The sequence below is a fragment of the Nicotiana tomentosiformis genome, chromosome 5, assembly GCF_000390325.3.
Source record: "Nicotiana tomentosiformis chromosome 5, ASM39032v3, whole genome shotgun sequence".
Classification (NCBI taxonomy): domain Eukaryota; kingdom Viridiplantae; phylum Streptophyta; class Magnoliopsida; order Solanales; family Solanaceae; genus Nicotiana; species Nicotiana tomentosiformis.
Window position 1 is genome coordinate 17,902,369 of NC_090816.1, and position 24,773 is coordinate 17,927,141.

At 38.3% G+C, this 24,773-nt stretch overlaps 1 long non-coding RNA gene across 2 annotated transcripts in view; it reads left to right on the forward strand.

The window, feature by feature from the left end:
* The first annotated feature begins 5,571 nt into the window (after positions 1-5,571).
* Positions 5,572-24,773, forward strand: part of LOC108946375 (uncharacterized) — a 42,017-nt gene continuing 22,815 nt past the window's right edge. Inside the window, exons 1-2 of one of the 2 annotated variants that reach the window (XR_011415947.1) lie at positions 5,575-6,044; positions 15,862-18,748. This is a non-coding gene — a long non-coding RNA (uncharacterized lncRNA). Of the gene's footprint in view, positions 18,749-24,773 lie in introns of both variants that reach the window. The other variant, XR_001970678.3, reaches the window with a different exon arrangement.

Below are 24,773 nucleotides of genomic sequence, written 5' to 3' on the forward strand. Positions count from 1 at the left end.
GTGAAGTGCAGTTTGATTGCTCGAGGACGAGCAATGATTTAAGTGTGGGGTGTTGATGGTAGACTAGAAACTCGTATTTTAGTCCTAGTTTTCACTCCAATTACTGTATTTTACTTGTGTTTGAGTTTAAATGTTAGTGCATTGCACTTATTGTGCGTTTTATGCCTTGCAGGAAGTGATTCGGAGTTAAAAAGATAATCTGGAGCTAAATCGAACAATTTGGAGCTTTGAAATCTGAGTAAAAGTCCAAGTAAATCGAACAATTTCGACTTGGAAAGGGTAGTTTCGCCCGACCCCCTCCTACATGGTATAAATACACCAAAACATAATTTTGAAGGGACTTTTGACCTTGGAAGCTTTGAGAGAGCATTGGATGCAACAAAACACATGATTTCATGTTCTTTCCATCTATTCAATATTTGACTTTGGATTGTAACGTTATATTGATATTTTCTTACTCTGTAATTATATTTGTGATGACTTCTTCCATGATTATGGAGTAGTTTCCCTTAGGGTTTGACGGATATGGTATTTTGATAAATATTTGTGGATTTTAACTCTAGTTTCTTGCTTGAATTCGTTTATGGAGCTTTGAATTGTTGCAACTTTATTAAGAGCTTGTTGAATTGTTTGATTAAATCAAGTTAGGAAAATGTTCGAAAGACGTTTTTCTGAACACTAATCCATTAATGCATGCTTGCATATTTCACAGTGCTTATATTAGTTTACCTCGTAGAGTTAAGATTTAATTGAGAGAAGAGTCTTGACTACACGTTTGAACTAATCATCGAGTGAATTCGTGAGAATCATTAGAATATTAGAGTGAATTAAACTAGAGTTAAATCCGAAATAGATATCTTGCACCTATCCTGTAATGACCCATATTCCCCACATTGATAAGAAACCAACTATGTTAATCTCCAATTATTTGCAGTCAATTGTCAATTGCTTTACTTTAGTAGTTAATTATAGTCGTAATCAATCCAAATCAAGTTTTGATCATCCTGAATAGCAGTTAAACCAGAAGTTACTAGAGAATTATTTAAATCCAATCCATGTGGAGATGAAATTTAACTATATTATCTTTTGGCTAGCGATCATCAATTTCGTGTTGTGCTCGTCAAATTTTGATGTCATTGCTGGGGATTGGCAATCAATAGTGTTCAAAATAGTTTTTGGTTCTAATTCAGGAACCTATTTTATTTTATTCTTCACGGGTTTTCTCTTCCGTGTACAAACAACAAGTTGACTTTTCTGGTGTTTGACTAGATCTTCTTCAAAAGAATTGATTCCATACAATCTAGAGGTGGAAAAGAGTATGTGACAGTTGAGGAAAGAGAAAGAACTCATCGGAAAGTTCTTGGGGAAATCTTCAACCCAATAACTTGTCACGACCCCAATTTTCCTCTGTAGGATGTCGTGATGACACCTAGTATCTAAGACTATGTAAGCTAAACAAACATACGGAAATAACTGAAATAACAAGTGAACTCTCAAATACTCAATAATTTAATAAAGAAAACTCCACAACTCGGCATATACAATTTCCCCAAAACCTGGTGATATCGAGTCACAAGCTCTACATTGGTGGCATAATCATCCCTATACAATTGTATCTAATAAAAAAAGGAAGATATATAAATAAATAGAGGGTGACTCCGAGGCCGGCGGACGCTGGCAGGTGTACCTTGAAGTCTCCAAGTACGAACTCAACTCACTGATGCCTGGATTAGTAGGAGGTACATGGATTTGCACAAAATATGTGCAGAAGCGTAGCATGAGTACACCATAACGGTACCCAGTAAGTGCCAAGCCTAACCTTGATAGAGTAGTGACGAGGTCAGGTCAAGGCCCTACTGGAATAAATAAGAATCAGGACGAATAATTTAACAATGCAATAATAATAACAATGGAAATGAAATAAGTAAGGAGTATGCAAAAATTAAACTACACAGAATCAAGGCAAATAATGCATTACGGAAGAAAATAAGAAATGTTAAATCAAGGAAACGAAACAACCAAACACAAGTGAAGTAATAGAGAAATACCAACAAGAGTCTCTACTGAGATACCACCTCGTAGTCTCAAACCACAAAAATAATCCACAATCTTATCTTATATCACCGCGGGAGCCTTGCATTTAGTTTTGAAAATTATTTTTCCTGAAATAGTATCTGGCGTTTTAGCCCACCCTATCGCACCATATGGCTTCCAGTAGTTTCCCTATTAGCCACGCGTATCAAGCCTACCTTATCTCACCGCATGCATTTCAACCCCAAAACCTTACACCACCGCATGCGTATCAATATCACAACGTATCACAAATCACACCTCAAGTTCCCAATGTCACAACGTGCTAAAGAAACCAATAACAATGATGTTCTTCCAATAAATAGCCCATGGCTCAACCACAATGTACACAAGAGTCTCAACAATAACAACCGGAAGTGAATAACTCAACAAGAATAGTATTTCACAACTTAACATTTTGCCTCAATGTGAATCACGGCCTTTATACCTCAATACCAATTTTAACAACAAGATATTCCAAGAATAACAACTTCAAGTAGAGAATTCAATGGTTACATAATGAATACGGAATAAAGAAAACAAAAACTTCAACTAAACATGTAGAGCAATTAACAACTAAGAGATAAGACAAGTAGAGCATGCGAAGATAGATTAATGATGATGAATATAACATGTTAAGACAACTCAATTACGGCATGAAAGGAATCTACATGGCTAAAATGGGTAAATTTCTACATTTAGCCCATGTACACACTCGTCATCTTGCGTACACAACTTTCACACATCACAATTATCACAAAGCAACACTAATCCTAAGGGGTGATTCCCCCACACATAGTTAGGCAAGACACTTACCTCAAAACACGCTAATTCAATCCACTAGTAAGCCTTTCCGTCGATTATCCAACTCTAAACGGCTCGAATTTAACCAAAACAACTTCATATAAATATAAACTATAGGAAACTAATTTGAACAATAAAGTTACGATCTTTGCAAATAAATAAAAAAAATTAACTCAATAGTCAACCAGGGCCCGCGTCTCGAAAACCCAACTAAGATTACAAAATTCGGACACCCATTCGATAACGAGTCCAACCATACAAGAATTACTCAAATCCGACCTCAAATCGCCTTTCAAAATCCAAAACATTAGTCTAGGAAGTTTTCACCATCCCCCCACCCCCTAATTTTCAACTCAAATCACTAATTAGATGATGAAAATAACAACAGATTAATGAAGTATAGTAAAATTCGGGCTAAAATCACTTACTCCAACGATTTTCTTGAAAAACTCTCGAATAATCGCCTTACACCGAGATCTCTAGGTCAAAAATATGAAAAATGAGATGAAACCTTCGTTTTTGAAATTTTATTCTGCTTCCCAGTCGTTCTTCTTTGCGATCACGAAGCACAAATTCACAGCTGCCAAAAATATCTCTTTTTGAATGCGAAAGTACAAAACTCCATAAGCTACACGATCGCGGAACCCTTCACGCGATCGCGAAGAACAAAATGTGTGGACCCTCAGTCCCCTCATTCCTTCTTCGTGGACATGACCAATGGCACGTATTCAGGATTCACCGACTCTCCAAACATCGTGATCGCGTGACACTTCTCGCGATCGCATAGAACAACTTTCACCAGCTCACCGGACTGCTCTTCGCAGTCGTGAATCCCCACTCACGATCGCTGATCCACGTCCAATCTACACTCAATAGTAAGTAGAAACGGTCATTGGAAGAATAGTATCCAACATGAGTCGGGATCGATTTTCACATGGAGTTTAATATGGGTGTTAGGGGTATACACTTGACGAAAGCAAATGGAACAACTAGATTGCACTTCGAAATAAAGGGTTTTGATTTTTAATTCTAATTTTACTCAAACAATTATAAGCTAAGAGAAGAAACTAAAAAGCAAATGATTGTTTTCGTTGTTTTTCCAATTGATTAAAAAGCCCAGGGATAAGACCTTAACTAGGTGTTCGCCTAATGGGTTAAATACGTTAACACTTGTTTTATTGATTGGGGTGTATTATAGCTCTCAACTCTAAGTTACCCACTCAATACCTCTCAGTCATAAAATATTTTTTCCCAATTTGGCTTTCTCAAGCCTAAGTGGGTATCAAGCTAAATAGTTGATATGAGCTCAAGTCGGGTTCTCACTGTCTCTAGTTAAAACCCTTTAATTAGGCTAATCAAACCCTTAATTAGCCCAATTTCTTGTTAGTCAAGTTTTTCTAGACTAGGTACCTCTTTCTCAAGTAAGAACCAAGTCAAATAGGCATGAATCAGTGTTTGCAACCATTAATTCTAAAATTAAAGCATAAACAAGGCTAAATAATCAACACCCAATCATAAACAAGTATTAAATTAAATACCCATAAGGTTTACACACTGATCACAACCCTAGTAAGAGTCTAGCTAATCATAATGAAAAATGAAGAAAACAAAGAAGAAATTAAACTCATAATCTAAGGTTAAAATAATAAAATATGATGTTTAAATCCCAAAATAGTCATAAACTTCCTAAAATAGCAAAATACAACGGCTACAGCAGCTCAAACTTCGAATCTTGCTCTAAAAATATGATTTTCATCTATTTATACTGCCCCATAAATTCGTTGACAAAAATGTCCCTCGGGAGGTTCTGCGGCCGCACAATTCCATGTGCGGTTCGAAGATTGCTTCACCTTTCAAGAACATGGATTCTGCATCCACACAATTTGTTATGCGGTTGCAATGCATCTTCTGCGGCTGCACAACTTGTGTGGTCCACACTTAAGTCAAGGTTTCAAGTCTTGGTCATTTGCACACTTTAACTTTGAATTCTTTATCAGTGCGGACCTTGTTATGCATTCATGTGCGGTCCACACATCAACTAAAATTTTGCTGGGCTTCTTCAGTTGTTCTACTGCCGCAAAGGGAATTCTGTGGTACGAACTTTCTTTTGCGGCTACAGAAATACATCTGCAGACCGCACATCTTATGTTCTGCGCCCCTTCTTGCCTTGTGAGGTAGAACACTCCTTTTTGAATCGGATTTCATCATGAGAGCCCAAACTTCCAACATTCCTGCAATTTGTACACTTTCATTAGTTTTGGGAACATAAATCAATACTTTCGGACTAAAACAAAAACAAAAAGGTTCTAATAAGTGGTCAAAATCCACACTTATCAACTCCCCCAAACTTAAGTCTTTGCTTGTCCTTGTAAGCAAGTAATTTTTGACCCGCGCAACTTTTAAAAGTAGTATTTCAAAAATATTTGTTTATTTTTATTTTTAATAGTTTTATAACATTTTTTAGCTTATTAGTATTTTATAATATTTATAACATTTTAAAAAAAATAAACACCAAAAATATTTTCATTTTAATATATAGTTCACTTTAATAATAACTAAGATTAATTAGTATATTTTGGTAGTATTTTTATTTTTAATCAATGAGAAAGAATTAAATTTGGGCCAATTGGGAGTTCATTTTCGAATTTTAGTGGCCCAGCAAGACAAATGCTCATTCTTCTCAATTCTTCTCATCAAACCCCTCCCTTAATCATAGCCATTGATCTACTATCATCCAAGGCCCATACTCACTCCCCACTACCATATAAAAACCAAATTAACACCCAAAAATCCTAAGCTAATTACCCCACTTCAGACACAAAAGACTCCAGCAGCCACCCCTTCTTCAAAAATCAAAACCATACACCTAAAATCAGCGGCACCTAAAAGTTGTAGTTTGGTGATGATATTTTCAGCAAGTTAAAAAAAAACATTGTGAGTCGAATATTAACAGATCGGCTAAACCAGAACATCTCTATACAAAGGTTCAGGTTTGAACACCACCAGATTTCGGCCTGAAATTGTTCAGATTAGCCGGTCTTGCGATTTTTCGACGATTCGAGTTTCGATTTTCTATTCGAGGTTACTTTGCCGGTCCGAGGTTCTAGTTAGTACCTCGTTTGAGAGTTGCTATTTCTTTGGTGTTTGCTTGCTTTGTATACAGCAAAAAGGTTAGAATCCAATAACAAAAAGTCTATTTTCATTTACATATGATTTTAGTTGGTTTCTAGTTTGAAAATGTGACTTTCTCCTGTCACATTAGTAAGTGACGCTGTGATTTATGAATGTGCTATGCTTCCTCTGTTAGTCTCTTGAATTAGTTTCATTATTGAGGATCTTGATTAGGAGGAGGTGATAATGAAAATTCATGGGTAATTCAACTATCTTCATTTGATTTTCAGTTGGGTGGTTACTGCTTTTAATAATGTGACAATGATCTTTAACAATGTTCTTGGGCCGAACAAGTTTAATCTCCAGGCCTCATTGATTTAATCAATAGATTAAGATAAATGTCTCATAATTTTAAAGGTAGAGTAGATAACTCCTTCCATAATTCTCATGCCTTACAATAATCTCTAATTAGCTTTAGGAAATAGTTAATGAACATCGTAGCTCGCTTTAGGCACGATTAATAATAAATCATCGCGTCTATGGATACGGTTCCCATGGCATAGTAGTGATACATAAATCCAAATTCGGGTGTACATTTCATGTGACCCGACCATAACTTCGAATAAATATAAAAAATAACATGTTGTAAATATGGTGTGCACCTCCCAAAAATAATAGTGGGGCAGGTTTATTGGAAATTTCATCTCAAAAAGAAAAGAAAAAGAAAAAGAGAAAGAAAAAAAAGAAAAAAGAAAACAAACACTCAAATTCTCTCTGACAAAACGAAAAGTTGTAGTTTAGTGATGATATTTTCAGCAAGTTAAAAAAAAACATTGTGAGTCATATTTTAGTAGATCGGCAAAACCAAAACATCTCTATACAAAGGTTCAGGTTCGAACACCACTAGATTTCGGCCTGAAACTGTTCAGATTTAGCCGGTCTTGCTATTTTCTGACGATTCGCGTTTCGATTTTCTGTTCGAGGTTACGTTGCCGGTCCGAGGTTCTAGTTAATACCTCGTTTGAGAGTTGCTATTTATTTGGTGTTAGCTTGCTTTGTATGCAGCAAAAAGGTTAGAATCCAATAACAAAAAGTCTATTTTCATTTACATATGATTTTAGTTGGTTTCTAGTATGAAAATGTGGCTTTCTCCCGTCACATTAGTAGGTGACGCTGTGATTTATGAATGTGCTATGCTTCCTCTGTTAGTCTCTTGAATTAGTTTCATTATTGAGGATCTTGATTAGGAGGAGATGATAATGAAAATTCTTGGGTAATGCAACTATTTTCATTTGAGTTTCAATTGGGTAGTTACTGCTTTTAACAATGTGACAATGATCTTTAACAATGTTCTTGTGCCGAACAAGTTTAATCTCGAGGCCTCATTGATTTTAGTCAATAGATTAAGATAAATGTCTCATAATTTTAAAGGTAGAGTAGATAACTCCTTCCATAGTTATCATGCCTTACAATAATCTCTAATTAGCTTTAGGAAATAGTTAATGAACATCGTAGCTCGCTTTAGGCACTATTAATAATAAATCCTCGCGACTATGGATACGGTTTCCATGGCATAGTAGTGATACATAAATCCAAATTCGGGTGTGCATTTCATGTAACCCGACCATAACTTCGAATAAATATAAAAAATAACATGTTGTAAATCGCTGGTGCGTTTCACGTGGCGTGATTCGCAATATATACAAAACAGACGAGTGCGCGACATCGCGACTTGTTCAAATAAAATTCCATAAATACTAAAAGCGGTTAAATAAATAATTAAAAGCGGTTGAAGAGCAAAAATGCACAACAGGTTTTAAACATATAATTAATCAGCTAATTAAGCCAATTATTAATAGACGAGCGACCGTGATAAAACCATGAAACTCGGGAGTGCCTCACACCTTCTCCCGGGTTAACAGAATTCCTTACTTGGTCTTCTGTGTTCGTAGACCATAAATAAGAGTCAATTTTCTCGATTTGGGATTTAAAATAAATCGGTGACTTGGGACACCATAAAAGTATTCCAAATGGCGACTCTGATTAATTAAATAATCTCATTTCGATTAATATCACTTAAATTAGAAAAACTCCCCTATCAACTCGGGAAAAAGGAGGTGTGACAACTCTCATGACTCTGCTGGGGAACTAACCCAGAATCTCTGGTTCAGGATTCAGAGCTTAAAATAATTGTTATACTTGGCTACTTTTAATTGTCTGATATTACTTGTTTGAGTCTAATGTGCTAATTGCCTCTCTTTACCGCTTTGATATTGTTGTGAACTGCATATAAACTGTTACGAAAACACTTCTTCTCTCTGAGTCTTCTAATAGTTTTTGGAAGCGTGCCCTTCGCGTGCCCTCTTTTCTGTTAGAGTCATATCCTAATTTTAGAATGAGGTTCGGACAAGTTGCAAAGCCGGTGAACCTTCTGTATTCCCGGTACACTGCCCCTCTCCCCCGGCTCGAGTTGTTCGCTAGGGTAAGCTAGGTATGGAACAATACACCCAGAATTCAAACTTAGAATGACATAGCCTCATGCCGGATCCCTAGTAGGTATGATATTTGCATCACGTGCATTTGACTTTGGGAACATAACACAGGGGTTGGGTCCGTCAAGGATGGGTGTACCCAAAAATTAAAAGACCATACTGATGTATTTTACGTGCTACTTGTGCATTCATTTGCTTCATCTTGTATGCTGACCGGCTTCTAGAATAGGGAAAGAAAATCAAGAAAAAACAAGAGTGAGGTAGGTATTTGAAACATTTCAAAACTCTCCCAAAATTGTTTAAAAAAAAGAGAAAGAAAATAAGTCGAATTCAAAAAGTCATGTTTCCCTTGTTCCGTCAAAACTGGCGAACTACGCAGGTCTGATTTTCACCGAATATGAGATACGTAGGCAAACCTCATCGGTTCCGGCCCACAATTTTCAAAAATTCAAAAATATTTTCCTTTACTTCCTTCTTTAGATTTTAAAAATTAAAAAATATTTTTCTTTCGAAAATTGAAAAGAAAATTCAAGATTCAAAATTTTTATTTTCTTTAGAAGTATTTCTTTCATAAATTCAAAATAAAAGTTCAAAAATCCAAAAATATTTCCTTTTTTATTTCGATGTTTTTCTTGCGAAATTCCCAAAAACAAAATCATTGATTTAAAAAATAATATGTATATATTTTCTTTCTTCTTTAGAAGTTTTTCTTTTCCAAAATTCTTTAAAAAAAAAATTAAAATCCAAAAATATTTCCTTTCTTCTTTATAAGTCTTTCTTTCGGAAATTCAAAAAAAAAGAGTTAGTTTATTTCCTTTATTCCCGATCTTCCCGAACTACGCATACTTGATTCTCGTCTTTCGGGGCGGGATACGTAGGCAGACCATATAGGTTTTGGTCTTCCTAGTGAGTTTTAAGTTCTTGGCTTTGGTGGTCGTAGCCAAATCTTACATGCCTAGCCACGTTTGGCCACATCGGTCATTTTTGCAAAATAGGGATATTTTCGCTAAAGTAGCTTGTTAACCCATGTCTTAGAGTCCTAAGTCCACAACAAGATGTTCTCTCAGTTTAAGGTCCATTCTTGTTGAATTTGCATGCTTAGCTATTTTTCGGCCACATAGGTCATTTCTGCAAAGTGGGATCATTTTTGCAAAGCAATTTTAGGGACCGTGATTCCTGAGAGTTTATGAGCCTTCGTAAGATGGTTTGGATCCATTTACCAGAGGTTGAGCATGACAGACGCCCTAGGTCCATCCCATTCAGGACTGTTGCCTTCACAAGCTGTTTGAGGAGACTTATATTTGGGGGGTGCCGTTGGTTTTCCAAAATAAAGGTTGATGCGTGACAAGTTTGGATTTGAACAAACACCATTCCGATTCTATTCAACCAAAAGTAATGTTGGCCATAAATGACAACTCATGTGCTTTCAAGACCATACCCATCTTATTTCAATCCATATTCACATAAAAAGATAACATAGACGATGTTCCCCTCGACACAAACCGTCACTTCCTTTCATGCCTTGACCCTTTTTGAACATTTCAAGGTCTTGATTAATTAAAAGGATTCATTGAGCTGATTCAAAATAGAGGATACCAATGCCCCTTGTTCTCACATGCTATAATAGCTTATGACCTTATCCAAAGGACACAAGAATAGTGCAGATCGCAATCCTTTCTCGTGCCAAAAGGACTTGTTTGTTGTTTTAATTTGGTCATTCTTTCGGATAGACCGGTTCAACCCGGGGTTTTGGATCGTGTTTTGCTTGTCTTGTTCAACCCCCCGTGTCCTTTTCACCTTTCTCTCTTAAATGAAATCTTTTACTCATTCCCCATTATTATTGCATTTTTTCATTCGCCTTCACTGTAGTTCACCATCTTCTAGCCTAATTAATGTGACATGCGTCTTGACCAGTGGCAAGGTTTGGACATAAACACAAGCTTTCAGGTAATGAGTTATAAAATAATAAAGTTCCAAGGTAAAAGATGATAATGAATTTCACATTCAGGAAGAAACAAGTTTTTGAGCTGATGATAAGCACATCTAGGGCTCAATTGAAGAGGGAATTCGCAAGTGGAATCTGAAGTAATTTTAGTTCTATCCTCCAAACGTATGTTAATCCTTCAGGATATTCCAGGTGAAATCAGTGTGAAGCATGTCTTGAGTTGACATTTTTAGAGTTGAAATGACGAAAGGCTATCTTTCTGCTATCCGAACACTAATACCTTTTGTTAGCCCTTTGAGCCTTAATATATTTGTCTTTCATTGGCAACCCTCTTTTGTAATCAAGTGTTTGTTAAGGTTTAAAGTGGTCCTGACTTGAATTTAATATTGAAAATAAAAAGAGAAAAAGAAAAAAGGAGAAAAAAAGAGAGAGATCCTTATACCATGTAGTTCTTTGAACTACGTTCGACCTGATTCTTGTTACCACAAGATGCGTAGGCAGCCTTACGGTTCGGTCGCACCAAATAAAATATTTCCTAATCCCACGAAGTCAAGAGTGGGGCAGGTTTATTGGAAATTTCATCTCAAAAAGAAAAGAAAAAGAAAAGAGAAAGAAAAAAAAAGAAAAAAGAAAACAAACACTCAAATTCTCTCTGACAAAATCAGCGCCACCTCCCAAATATAGAAAGATCTCCATCGTCACTCTCTCTGACAAAACGAAAAGTTGTAGTTTAGTGATGATATTTTCAGCAAGTTAAAAAAAATATTGTGAGTCAAATTTTAGCAGATCGGCAAAACCAAAACATCTCTATAAAAAGGTTCAGATTCGAACACCACCAGATTTCGGCCTGAAACTGTTCAGATTTAGCCGGTCCTGCCATTATTCGACGATTTGAGTTTCGATTTTTTGTTCGGGGTTACGCTGCTGGGGCAAAGTTTTTTCCAAAAGTTGTAAAAAAAGTTTTTAAAAAATGGATTCCAAAAGTTGTAAATAAAGTAACCATGTCATTACAATTTTGAGCCTCCATGCGGTCCTTTCTTTCTCACCCTGTCCAAATGCCTTCATTACGATCCAAATAAAAGTCCATATCAGATTGATTACTAAAAATGCCAAGTCAAGCATGTTGTGAGCTTATCAAGATTTTTGTGGAAATCAATAACGATTAAGGGGTAGTCAATTATCCAAGTTAAGAATTGGAAGCGGCAATGAATGAGAGCAAAGAGGAAAATGAGATAGACTTGTTGGTGAAAACCTTTCGAGGCACTACAGGTCGAAATGTGTCATGACCCAAAAATCGAACCATGGTCGTGATGGCACCTATCGTGTTACAAGTCAAGCATATTTCCCAAAATATTACTACTAAACCGATTATAAGAATTTAATAAAATATTTCAACATTTGAATTTCTCATAAACTAAATCAACTTTAAATATAATTTTAGAAATACGGAAACGAACCCCAAACATCGGGGTGTCACTAAATCATGAGCGTCTAAATCTATGAACTAAGAAATGAAACTGTCTAACTATCAATACAATCCAAAAGAAGAAATGATAAAAGGAGTGACAAGGTCCTTCAGACGCTAGCAGCTACCTTGCAATCTCCACAGATAGCCAGCATGAACTCAACGATCGCCGTGCTATAACTCACCTGAATCTGCACATAAAGTGCATGGTGTAGCATGAGTACAACCACCTCAGCAAGTAACAGAAATAACTAAGGAACTGAGCAATAGTGACGAGCTAAGTAAAACAATCCAGTTATCTATTTTCACAATTTAAAAATAAACAGAAATAAACAGGTAAATTCCATAACTCTGTAAATGCCACAAAGAAGTTTAACAGATAAATGCAGAAACAACAAAAATAAATACAACCTCACAACAGTGTCACTCCATCACTCATCACTCGCACTCAACACTCAATACTCAAAACACTCAACACTCAACACTCTGCGCTCACTAGGGCTGTGTGCAGACTCCGGAGGGGCTCCCAAAGCCCAAGCGCTAAGTACGGACAACTCACGTGCCATCACATCAATACCTGGATCCGCACGGTCAACTCAGTGCTACGCGGATAACTCACGCGCTATGGTATCAATACTTCGACCTCCACGATCAACTCACGTGCTACGCGGACAACTCACGTGCTATGGTATTAATATTCTCACAACCAGGCCCTCGGCCTCACTCAATCATGTACCTCACTAGCCTCACCATCATCAACAAATAATGGAACACAACCCACATCAAGTATCACCGTATATTAGCAAATAATAGAGACTAAGGTAAGCAGGTACAATAATTTCTATGACTGAGTACAAATAATGTGAGCATGATTAACGCCTAAGCATGATCTCTAACATGAAGGCAAACAAGTTCAACAACAATACGCACATAACCAGAGATAATAGCCATTAGGCCTCACAGGACGGACCAAGTCTCAATCCCTCACGGTGCACACCCACACGCTCGTCACCTAGCATGGGTATCACTTCCAAACAATCACGTGATGTCAAATCTCCGGGTTTATACCCTCAAAGCCAGAGTTAAAACTGTTACTTACCTTACTAACGTAAAGATCCTACTCAGGGATGCCCTCGTCTCTGGACTCGGTCTCCAAATGCTCTGAATCTATTCACAATCAGTACAATACCAACAATATATGCTAATGAAATGAATTCCACAAGAAAAACTATCAAATTAGACCAAAACCCGAAATTGGCTCAAACCCGACCCCCGGGACTACATCTCGAAATCAGTCAAAAATGACAGAATAATAAACCTTGTCGTCTCCCGAGCCTAACCATACCAAATTCATCAAAATCCGACATCGTTTGGTCCTTGAACTCCTTAAATTACTCCCCAAATTTCCAAGCCCTATTCCCTAATTTTCACTAATTACCATGATTAAACAACGGAAAATCACCATATATACAAGTATTAGGGCTCAAGTAACTTACCTCAACGAAACCCCCTTGATTCCCTCTTCAAATCTTTCCCAAAAGCTCTAAAAACCAAATAGAAATGGTGAAGAACGCACTAAAATTCGCGAAGTGTGATATATAGGATCTGCCCCAGGGATTCCGCACCTGCGGACCCTTCATCTCACATGCACTTCAGCATCTGCGGACACAGGTGCGCACCTGCGCATTCCGCTTAACCGACCAGACTTTGCACCTGCGGCAGCTTCCTCGCACCTCCGAGCCCGCAGGTATGATCCAATCTTTGCATCTGTGACCAAGCCCCAGGCCTCCATCTCCGCATCTGCGAGCCTCTTACACACCTACGATCATCGCACCTGCGGTTCCCAATCCGCAGGTGCGGACACACTAGAACAGCAGCTCCAGCTGCATTTCCAACGTGCAAACTCCTCGATACCTATCCGAAATCATCCTGAGACCCTCGGGACCTCAACCAAAAATACCAACAAGTCATATATCAACATACCAACTTAGTCGAACCTTCGAATCACTCAAAACAATACCAAATCATCAAATTACCCTCGGATTCAAGCCTAAGAACTTCTAAATTTCCAAATTCGACAATCAGTGCCGAAACCAACCAAACCACATCCGAATGATCTCAAATTTTGCACACAAATCAAAAATGACACTACGAACCTACTCCAACTTCCGGAATTCCATTCCGACCCCGAAATCAACTTTTCCCACTACCGACTGAAATCGCCAAATTTCCAGATTTTACCAATTCAAGCCTAATTCTACCACGGACCTCCAAATCATATTCCGGGCACACTCCTGAGTCAAAAATCACCTAACGGAGCTAACAGAACCATCAAAATTTAAATCCGAGGTCGTTTACACATAGGTCAACATCCGGTTGACTTTTCCAATTTAAGTTTCTATTAAAGAGATTAAGTGTCTCAATTCACTCTGAAACTATTCCGGTTCCGAACCAACTAACCCAATATAACTCAACACATATGAACAACACATAATGAAGTAGTAAATGGGGGAACATGGTTATAATTTTCAAAACGACTGGTTGGATCGTTACAAAATGGTGAGATATGTGTGCAACAAAATGTCTTTGATGAAAACATGCAACATCTGCAGCACATTTGGAGGAGCAAAGTAGACCAACTCTTCAACATCAGGCAAGGATTTGATGAGTCAACAAGTTTGAAAAAATGGACAAATCAAGTTATTGGTCTAAATGCGTGTCACATTCCTTTGCATTATTCTTCATTTTAGATAAGCTCTCCTTCTCAGTAGAATCTCATCATACACCACTCTATTTGATTTTTACTTGTGCATTTGTTCTTCTTCTTTTGCTCAAGACAAGCAAGAAAGAATTTTCAAATTTGTCACAAAGAGGTCCCAAATTAGGAAGGCAGATGATCAGTTTTGGTAATCAATATGAAAGAGACGATCAATTCGGCAATCCTAGTAAAGGGAAATGACTTGTTTGACAATTCAATTGAAAAAGAATGAATTAATTTTTGAAATTTGAGTGAAGTGATCGGAATAAACTTGGTTGAATCCCATGGGCAAATCAATATGGACTTTCTTTAAAACCAATTCAAATCAATCCTGGCAAGCCAAGTCAAATAACAATGCTTAAAAGTCAACTTGCAAGTTTGTCACGAGTCAACCAATTATTTTTAATTAAAAAAAAGTAAAAAATAGAAAACAAATCATGTATTTGTTTTAATTGAAGCATCGGATGTTTGAGAATCTCATTACCCTTAGGTATTTTCTTAGTTGAGAAGATCATTGCCTCCCAGGCATTTTTCCTAGTTGAGAAGAACCATACCTCCTAGGCAATCCTCTAGTCGAGAAGAATCTTTAGTTTTCTTTAAGTTCAGGGGTCCCGCCTGGAAAATAGGGTTAGTTTTTATTCTAGTCAAGATCAGTTTACAGTTTTCCTCAAGCTCAATCTCACATCTAGGAGACGCACGTCCTAGTTTGAGTTATTCAGTTTCTAGGAGATGCACTTCCTATTTCAAGTTTCACCCCTAGGAGACGCACTTCCTAGTTTGGGTCTTTCAAGTCATTCTTTTAGGAGACGCACTTCCTAAATTGAGATTTCACTTTTAGGAGACGCACTTCCTAGTTTGGGTAGTTTAAGTTCATCTTTAGGAGACGCACTTCCTAGTTTGGATCATTCAAGTGTCACCCCTAGGAGACGCACTTCCTAGTTTGGGTCATTCAGGTTTTATTTTTAGCAGACACATTTGCTAGTCAAACTTTTCTTGGTTTTACTCACAGAAAACACACATCCTAGTTGAGTTTTTAGTTCTAGTCTCATCATTGCATCCTTTATCGATAGCATAGGTGATTTATTGTTTCGCTAACAACTCATAAATCTTCTTATTGCAAACTAGGGCAGAATATTTTGTTTGTTTTGTTTGTTTTGATTGCAGACACTCACCTAGAGAGCGAGGGAATTTATTTCAAGTTTTGAGTCATTGGCAGGCGCCCACCTGGAGAATGAGGGAATTTATTTCAAGTTTTAAGTCATTGGCAGGCGCCCACCTGGAGAATGAGGGAATTTATTTCAAGTTCAAGTCATTGGCAGGCACCCACCTGAAGAACGAGGGAATTTATTGCTAGTTTCAAGTCATTAGCAGGCGCCCACCTAGAGAATGATGGAATTTATTTCAAGTTCAAGTCATTGGCAGGCGCCCACCTGGAGAATGAGGGAATTTATTTCAAGTTTTAAGTCAGCATCAGGCGCCCACCTGGAGAACAAGGGAATTTATTTCAAGTTTTAAGTCAGCATCAAGCGCCCACCTGCAGAACGAGGGAATGTATTTCAAGTTTTAAGTCATTGGCAGGCGCCCACCTGGAGAACGATGGAATTTATTTCAAGTTTCAAGTCATTGGCAGGCGCTCACCTGGAGAATGAGAGAATTTATTTCAAGTTTTAAGTCATTGGCAGGCGCTCACCTAGAGAATGAGGGAATTCATTTCAAGTAATTGGCAGGTGCCCACTTGGAGAAGGAGGGTATTTATTTCAAGTTTCAAGTCATTGTCAAGCGCCCACCTGGAGAATGATGGAATTCATTTCAAGTATTAAGTCAGCATCAGACGCCCACCTAGAGAACGAGAAAATTTATTTCAAGTTTTAAGTCAGCATCAAGCGCCCACCTGGAGAACGAGGGAATTCATTTCAAGTTTTAAGTCAGCATCAGGTGTCCATCTGAAGAACGAGGGAATTTATTTCAAGTTTTAAGTCATTGGCAGGCGCCCACCTGGAGAACGAGGGAATTCATTTCAAGTTCAAGTCAGTCGTAGGCGTCCACCTAGAGAATGGGGGAATTCATTTCAAGTTCAAGAGGCATCAGGAGCCCGCCTGAAGAACAAGGTCAACCTTCAATTTCAAGTTCAAGTTAGAGAGGCATCAGGAGCCCGCTTGAAGAACAGGGTCAACTTTCAATTTTCAAGTTCAAGTCAGAGAGGCGAGCCCACCTGAAGAACAGGGTCAACTTTCAATTTTCAAGTCCAAGTTAGAGAAGCATCTAGACCCCACCTGAAGAACAGGGTCAATTTTCAGTTTACAAGTTCAAGTTAGAGAGGAATCAGGAGCCCGCCTGAAGAACAAGGTCAACTTTCAATTTTCAAGTTCAAGTTAGAGAGGTATCAGGATCCCGCCTGAAGAACAGGGTCAACTTTCAATTTTCAAGTTCACGTTAGAGAGGCATCGGGAGCCCGCCTGAAGAACATGGTCAACTTTCAATTTTTAAGTTCAAATCAAAGAAGCATCAGGAGCCCGCCTGAAGAACAGGATCAACTTTTAATTTTCAAGTTCAAGTTAGAGAGGCATCAGGAGCCCACCTGAAGAACAGGGTCAACTTTCAATATCAAGTTTAAGTTAGAGAGGCATCAGGAGCCCGCCTGAAGAGCGGGGTCAACTTTTAATTTTCAAGTTCAAGTTAGAGAGGCATTAGGAGCCCGCCTGAAGAACAGGGTCAACTTTGAATTTTCAAGTTCAAGTTAGAGAGGCATCAGGAGCCCTATTGAAGAACATGGTCAAATTTGAATTTTCAGTTTCAAGTTGAAGGATCAAGTGGAGATTCAAGGAAGATTCAAGACAAGAAGTAGATAGGATCTTGTATTTTTCTTTTATTTTTGCTGTAATATTTTTTTTCAATTTATGATGTAATGGCAGGGACCGCGGACCGAAACCTCGACGGAACCTCACTCGACTCTCTCATCCTCTCCACACACTCCATCACTTCATTCACCTCTGAACTACACGTGGCCTGATTCCTTTAAAGCCATGGATATGTAGGCAGCTTAGATACCAGGGCTCGGTCACAATCGTTTGTCCGTCTTTATTTCGTTTTGAATAAGCGTCGGGTCATAAATCAATTACGTTGCTTATTGTTCTTTGCTCCGAAAACACTTCGTGTTTCCAAGCAAAGAGGGGCAACTGTAAGTACGTAATTTTTGACCCGCTCAACTTTTAAAAGCAGTATTTCAAAAAAAATTATTTATTTTTATTTTTAATAGGATTTCGGTCAACTTTTAATTTTAATTGTAAAGCATAAGTTTGAAAACACAAAAATAGTTTTATAACGTTTTTTAACTTATTAGTATTTTATAATATTTATAACATTTAAAAATAAACACACCAAAAATATTTTTATTTTAATATATAGTTCACTTTAATAATAACTAAGATTAATTAGTATATTTTGGTAGTATTTTTATTTTTATTCAATGAGAAAGAATTAAATTTGGGCCAATTGGGAGTTCATTTTCGGATTTTAGTGGCCCAACAAGACAAAGACTCATTCCTTCCCAATCCCTTTTAGCCCAAACCCTTTTCTCACCCATCAAACCCCTCCCTTAATCATAGCCTTTGATCTACTTTCATCCAAGGGCCCATGCTCACTCCCCACTATCAAATAAAAACTAAATTAACACCCAAAACCCTAAGCTAACTCCCCCACTTCAGCCATAAAAGACTCCAGCAGCCACCCCTTCTTAAAAAAATAGCCACAGACCTAAAATCAGCGGCACCTCCCAAATATAGAGAGATCTCCATCGTCACTCTCTCTGACAAAAAGAAAAGTTGTAGTTTGGTGGTGATATTTTAAGCAAGTTAAAAAAAAACATTGTGAGTCGAACTTTAGCAGATTGGAAAAACTAGAACATCTCTATACAAAGGTTCAGGTTCGAACACCACCAGATTTCGGCTTGAAATTGTTCAGATTTAGCCGGTCTTGCGATTTTCCGACGATTCCAGTTTTGATTTTATGTTCGAGGTTGCGTTGCCGGTCCGGGGTTCCAGTTAATACCTTGTTTGAGCGTTGCTATTTCTTTGGTGTTAGCTTGCTTTGTATGCAGCAAAAAGGTTAGAATCCAATAACAAAAAGTCTATTTTCATTTACATATAATTTTGGTTGGTTTCTGGTATGAAAATGTGACTTTCTCCAGTCACATTAGTAAGTGACATGATTTATGAATGTGCTATGCTTTCTCTGTTAGTCTCTTGAATTAATTTCATTATTGAGGATCATTTGAGTTTTAGTTGGGTGGTTACTGCTTTTAACAATGTGACAGTGATCTTTAATAATGTTCTTGGGCCGAACAAGTTTAATCTCGAGGCCTCATTTATTTTAGTCAATAGATTAAGATAAATGTCTCATAATTTTAAAGGTAGAGTAGATAACTCCTTCCATAATTCGCATGTCTTACAATAATCTCTAATTATCTTTAGGAAATAGTTAATGAACATCGTAGCTCGCTTTAGGTACGATTAATAATAAATCCTCACGACTATCGGTACGGTTCCCGTAGCATAGTAGCGATACATAAAGCCAAATTCGGGTGTGCATTTCATGTGACCCGACCATAACTTTGAATAATTATAAAAAAATAACATGTTGTAAATTGCAGGTGCGTTTCACGTGGCATGATTCACAATATATACAAAACAGACGAGTGCGCGACATCGCGACTTGTTCAAATAAAACTTCATAAATACTAAAAGTGATTAAATAAATAATTAAAAGCGGTTGAAGAGCGAAAATGCAAAACATGTTTTAAATATGTAATTAATCATCTTATTAGGACAATTATTAATAGTCGAGCGACTGTACTAAAACCATAAAACTCGGGATTGCCTCACACTTTTTCCCGGGTTAACAGAATTCCTTACTCGGTCTTCTGTGTTCGTAGACCATAAATAAGAGTTAATTTCCTCGATTTGGAATTTAAAATAAATCGGTGACTTGGGACACCATAAAATTTTTCCAAGTGGTGACTCTGATTAATTAAATAATCCCATTTCGATTAGTATCACTTAAATTGGAAAAACTCCCCTATCTCCTCGGGAAAAGGGAGGTGCGACAGTCCTCAAGCAAATAAATTAATTCCCACCTTCTCAGAGTTAAATGTCATTTCATCGAGTCAATGGTGAGCCATTCATACATCACGTGAGGCCAACAATTACCCACACTACTCATGTATTATCAACAAAGTGACAAGTCAAATATTCATGCAGATATATTTCTAATGTGACATTTGAGCTTCAAGAATTGACTTTACTCATCAAGGACTCTTGTTCTATCATGCAGGTCATGGTAGACTCCAAACTCTTCCTCCTCTACTTTCCATTTGCCAAACTCACTTAAAAAGATAGCACTCAATCTTAATATTCATGAAAGGTTCACTCTTCTCTCACAAGAGAATGTCACAAGAACGACTTCAAGTACCATAGGCTTTCCCCTCATGTAGATTGCCACTAATGTAAGCTCACTCGGTTCGAAATCAAGTAGGACTTCTTTCAGGTTGTAATGAAGGCTTTTGGATTAGGGTAGGATACCATATGGCTAAGTGGTTACACCTTTCCTTAAGCACTCCATATTTGCATTTCTCGCCTCACAATTACCAGTTCTTAGAGGCATTTTTTTATTGACGGCTAGAGAGACTTGACATCACTCTTTCTTGTTCATTTCATTCTTTTTCTTCCTTTTTGATGCTCATTTTAGGGATCATTACCTCTTTTTGAATCCATCAACCCTTCCACTTATTCTCGTTTTTACATTTTTTTTCTTGTTCTTTTCTTTTCTGGCTTTCACTTTTCATAGAGATCATTTCTCTTTTCTTTTTGTGTCTTGATACCTTTTTCAAATTCCTCATCTCTTCCCCATACTTATGCTTTAAGCCATTTATTTCACAAGAGTGTTAAGGAAAGTCTGGGTTCCAAGAGAGGATCACAATAATACGGGTAAAGGTTTATAACATGGTTATCAAATAAGAAAGGCTAGAGGCTCAAAGGGGGTTGACTAGGTATAACGATATTGGTTGGCAATAGAAAGCTCAAACGGTCCAAGGAGAGCCTACAATCACTTCTCAAACCAAGCAAAACTTAGGATTTCTCCTCGAAACACATTCGGGGCAAGTTCTAGACCATTCACATGGATACTTGGACTAGAAACAATTCATCTCACCCCTCACGCAACTAAATTGTAAAAGAGGATAGAGTCGAGAGCCTACAACGACCACATTCAAGTTTAAAGATCACTATGGTCCAATAAACCACTCGATGATCACCAAAGTCAACTCAAAAGTCATAAAGTCACTAACTAGAGCTATTTTCTTTCAAAAACCTTGTCTCTAACCATAAACACGTAGTTAAGTGTGTGGGTACCAAATGAAGCATGATTAACTCTTTTTCGATAATGACTTGATTAGGCCTTTTTATTAATTACTACTACTATTATTATTACCTAAACACAAAAACAGACTCCTCATTACCTTAAAAATGTTGTAACGCCATCCAACGAGTCACCCGGTTCACACAAAAAAAACATTGGAAAGACCGTGGCTTTAAAGAAAACCAATGGCTTATTATCTACTAGAGCATAAAAAGAAGTTACTTAACAAAACAAGAACTAATATGGAAAAAATAAAGAAGCTAATGAGCAATAACTACTAAAGATAGATAAATATACATAATAAAAGAGAGAGAAGATAGATAAATACAAATAAGAACAAAAAAGAGAATCATTAAATTATTACAAACCAAATGTATCCAAAGTGTGCTAATGTATCAAATAAACTCCACCCCCCCCCCCCCAAATATAAGTAAGCATTGTCCTAATGCTTAGAAAAATAAGAGTAAAAGGAGGGAGGGTGAAGAAAGCTCGATAAGGATCCTTGGACATTTCAGTGTCCCCATCAATATCATCTCCCTCAGGATCATCTAACTGTATCTCATCACCATCAAATCTAAGCGTGGCTGGGTTGTCGAACATCGCACGCATTGCCTCAGCAGTGTCGGCATCAAGTCTGGCTCCTCAGATTGGCCAGCTGGTGCTATTGGTGCAAATTGTGCTGAAAGATCTGGGGCGGACTGATGCGGGTCAAATAGCATACCAAAAAGGTCTCCGGATGTGGCCAGTCTAGTCACCTCCTTTCGGAGCTTGTCCACTGATTTCTTGCTTGCCTGGGACTTTCTCATCTTCTTCACTTCCTTTCCCAACTCCTCAATAACAGACCTGTGATGTACCAAGGTGTCCATGATCGTCTTCTGGTTCTCTATAATCTTATTCTCATCAATGTCAAAAGGAGCCTATGGTACATGAGTAGTGGACTGCACTGCAACAGTACTAGATAAGTCAGGCAGCATAGAAATAGCTGTCTGCATCCAGTTGTTGAGACTTCCCAATGTCTGGGAGACTCGTAGAGTAGATAGTGGAACTGTGGGCATTGGCTTCAAAGCTGCACTAGAGGTTGTGGTAGGATCTAAGGATGATGGTAGAGGCATAGGAGGGGCTCTGGTAGAAGGCTCAGTAGAGGTGGATGGAAGATCAACTGTCTCAGAAGCTACCACTATTGGCTCATCAGACTGGCATGTGGTGGTATAAGGCTGGACTTTCATTTTTGGGTTGCTCGCATCCATTAGTGAATACTAGTCAAATGGCTTCTTCAGATTCACCTTGGTGTCAAAAGCTCTTGGCTCTACCTTTGCATCAATGAGGTACTCTGTGATAGTGTTGGGATAAGGGTAGGCCGAGCTATCCTGCCGTGGAATCACTGAAATGTTGACCGACATCACAACACCCACATTGATTGGGTACACGACCATGATGGAAGCCACAAGAACTGCCCTAGGAATAGGAAGGTGAGTCTCGTTCTAGCATGGATCCAATCTGCTACAAACAAATATCTTTCACCCCTTTGGCTCGTAACCTAAAGTGCTCCACTGAATGAGAACCCCAACGGTAATCCATGGTGGTGGTGGCCTTGGTGGTGCTAGGATCTCAGCTAGCCAAGCTTGGACTTCCTTCTTCATTGCGCACTTCTCCAGATAATCCTTTGGTTCAACATCCTTGAAGCCCAAGTACGTGTGTAGCGTATGTTGATCAAACCTTACCGTGAGGTTGCGCACTTTGGTCACCTTTGTCCCTTTCTTTTTTATATGAGCAACATTGGCATAGAACTCTCGAACGAGGTATTATTTGGCATCCTCTACTCTCTCGGTGAACCACATTCAACCCTTTCATGCTATGAATTGACTTAAGATTGTCGGGTTGTATGTCTCCAAATCCTTCAATAAGAACTGTCACTCAAGAGTCAACGAACTCACTGGACACCACATATGAAAGCTAGTAAAGGCAGCCAAACTAAAAAAATCTATCCTCCCAGACCTCCTTCTTCTTTGATCTCTCCAAACCTGTAGCTGTACCACCCCCCTATCATCATCGGGTATCTCAAGTATAGGTTGTACCTCTGGGACTGGTGTAGCAGATGGCTCAGAAGCCTAGCTAGCACTCTTCAACCCCTCAGAGGTGCTGTGAGATAAAAAAGGCTCATCCCTGAGCTTGTATCTCCCCTGTGGCTTTGATTGTGTGGCCATCTGCTTCTCCCGAACAGAGGTTGAGTTTCCCTCTAACACCTCCCTAGACGTGGCATAGGAGCTAGACTCGTAGAGGTCTGCACCTCCCCCTCTATTGGTTGTGAGTTTCTTCCTGATTGTCTTAGGTTGGACAAGGGGCAAGGTACCTTTACCTCGACCCCGAGAGGATTCACCTCTTCCCTTTGAAGTGTTGCCTCGACCTATTGATCAAACCATTGTCTTTATCAAAGAAAAGAAGATTGTTAGTTTCAATTCATTGTTCAACACATTCAGGACTATTGTAGGTAAGGGAGAGATAATTGGACATAGTGGGGATACGCATGCAACACTTGTCTGTAGGTAAAGGGATATGTTGTCCACACATTTTTATGTGCATCTATATAAGGAAATCACGGTCCACAAAATTTTGTTGTGCGGCCACAGAAGGGAAGTGTGGTCCGCACATTTTAACTTGTGGCCACACTTCTGAGTCTCAAAAATAGTGAGCCTCTGATGTCAGAGAAATGGACTATCTGCGGTCGCAGAGGGAAATTTGCGGTCCGCACATTTTAACTTGCGGCCACAGATTCCTTCTTCTCTGAGTTGCCCAAATTCAACATCTACATACTGCACAAATTCAAGCGCGACCGCATATTTCAAATGGTTACGAGCAGTTTTTTAATTCTTGCACAAATAGGCATGGAAACATGGTAAAACCATGAATCTACACTAATCCAACCCCATTAGAGCATGTATCAAGTTTACCTAGTTCAGATCTACCCCACATGGACAAATAATTGAACTCTAATAGCAGATGGCCTAAAAAAAGAACTAAAAGTCTAAAAGATTAACTAACACAAAACATTTAACATGAAATTGAAGCATACCAGATAGAGTAAGTGCAATGGGTTGATAATCAAGGTGGTTGTATGTGAGGACAGTGAAAAATCTCCAAGAAAATTCAACAGAACAACAGTGTTTTGTTCAGAGAGGGGAAAATGTGAAATGAACCATATTCTTCTATTTATACCAACGATTTTAGGAAGGGAAAAGAGATGAGTGCGGCCGCACATTTTCATGTTCGGTCCGCACTCTTTCACCTAGGTGGCCATTCTCAGAACTTCAATGTGTCGTCCGCACATTTTCAAGTGCGGCTGCAGATTTCCTGTGCGGTCGCAAATCGACCTCCGCACTGACAAGGTCAAACTTCAGAGAGTTGGTATTTTGACACTTTTGTAACATTTCAAATGTGCGGTCCGCAAGAAAAATGTGTGTCTGCACTGCTATTCTGCTATGGCAGATAAAAATGTGCGGTCCGCACAAATAAAGTGTGGTTCGTACAATCTTGAACACTTAGCCATATTTTTGTCAACCTTTCTTGTAAGTCACACTCATCCCTGTAGCACACTTCAAATCAAGTTAGAACACAAATAACACCTAACTACAAAGGAAAAAAGGAAAAAAAAAACACGGGTTGTCTCCCAAGAAGCGCCTGATTTAACGTCGCTGCAAGACGCAAAATACCCTCAAGTGA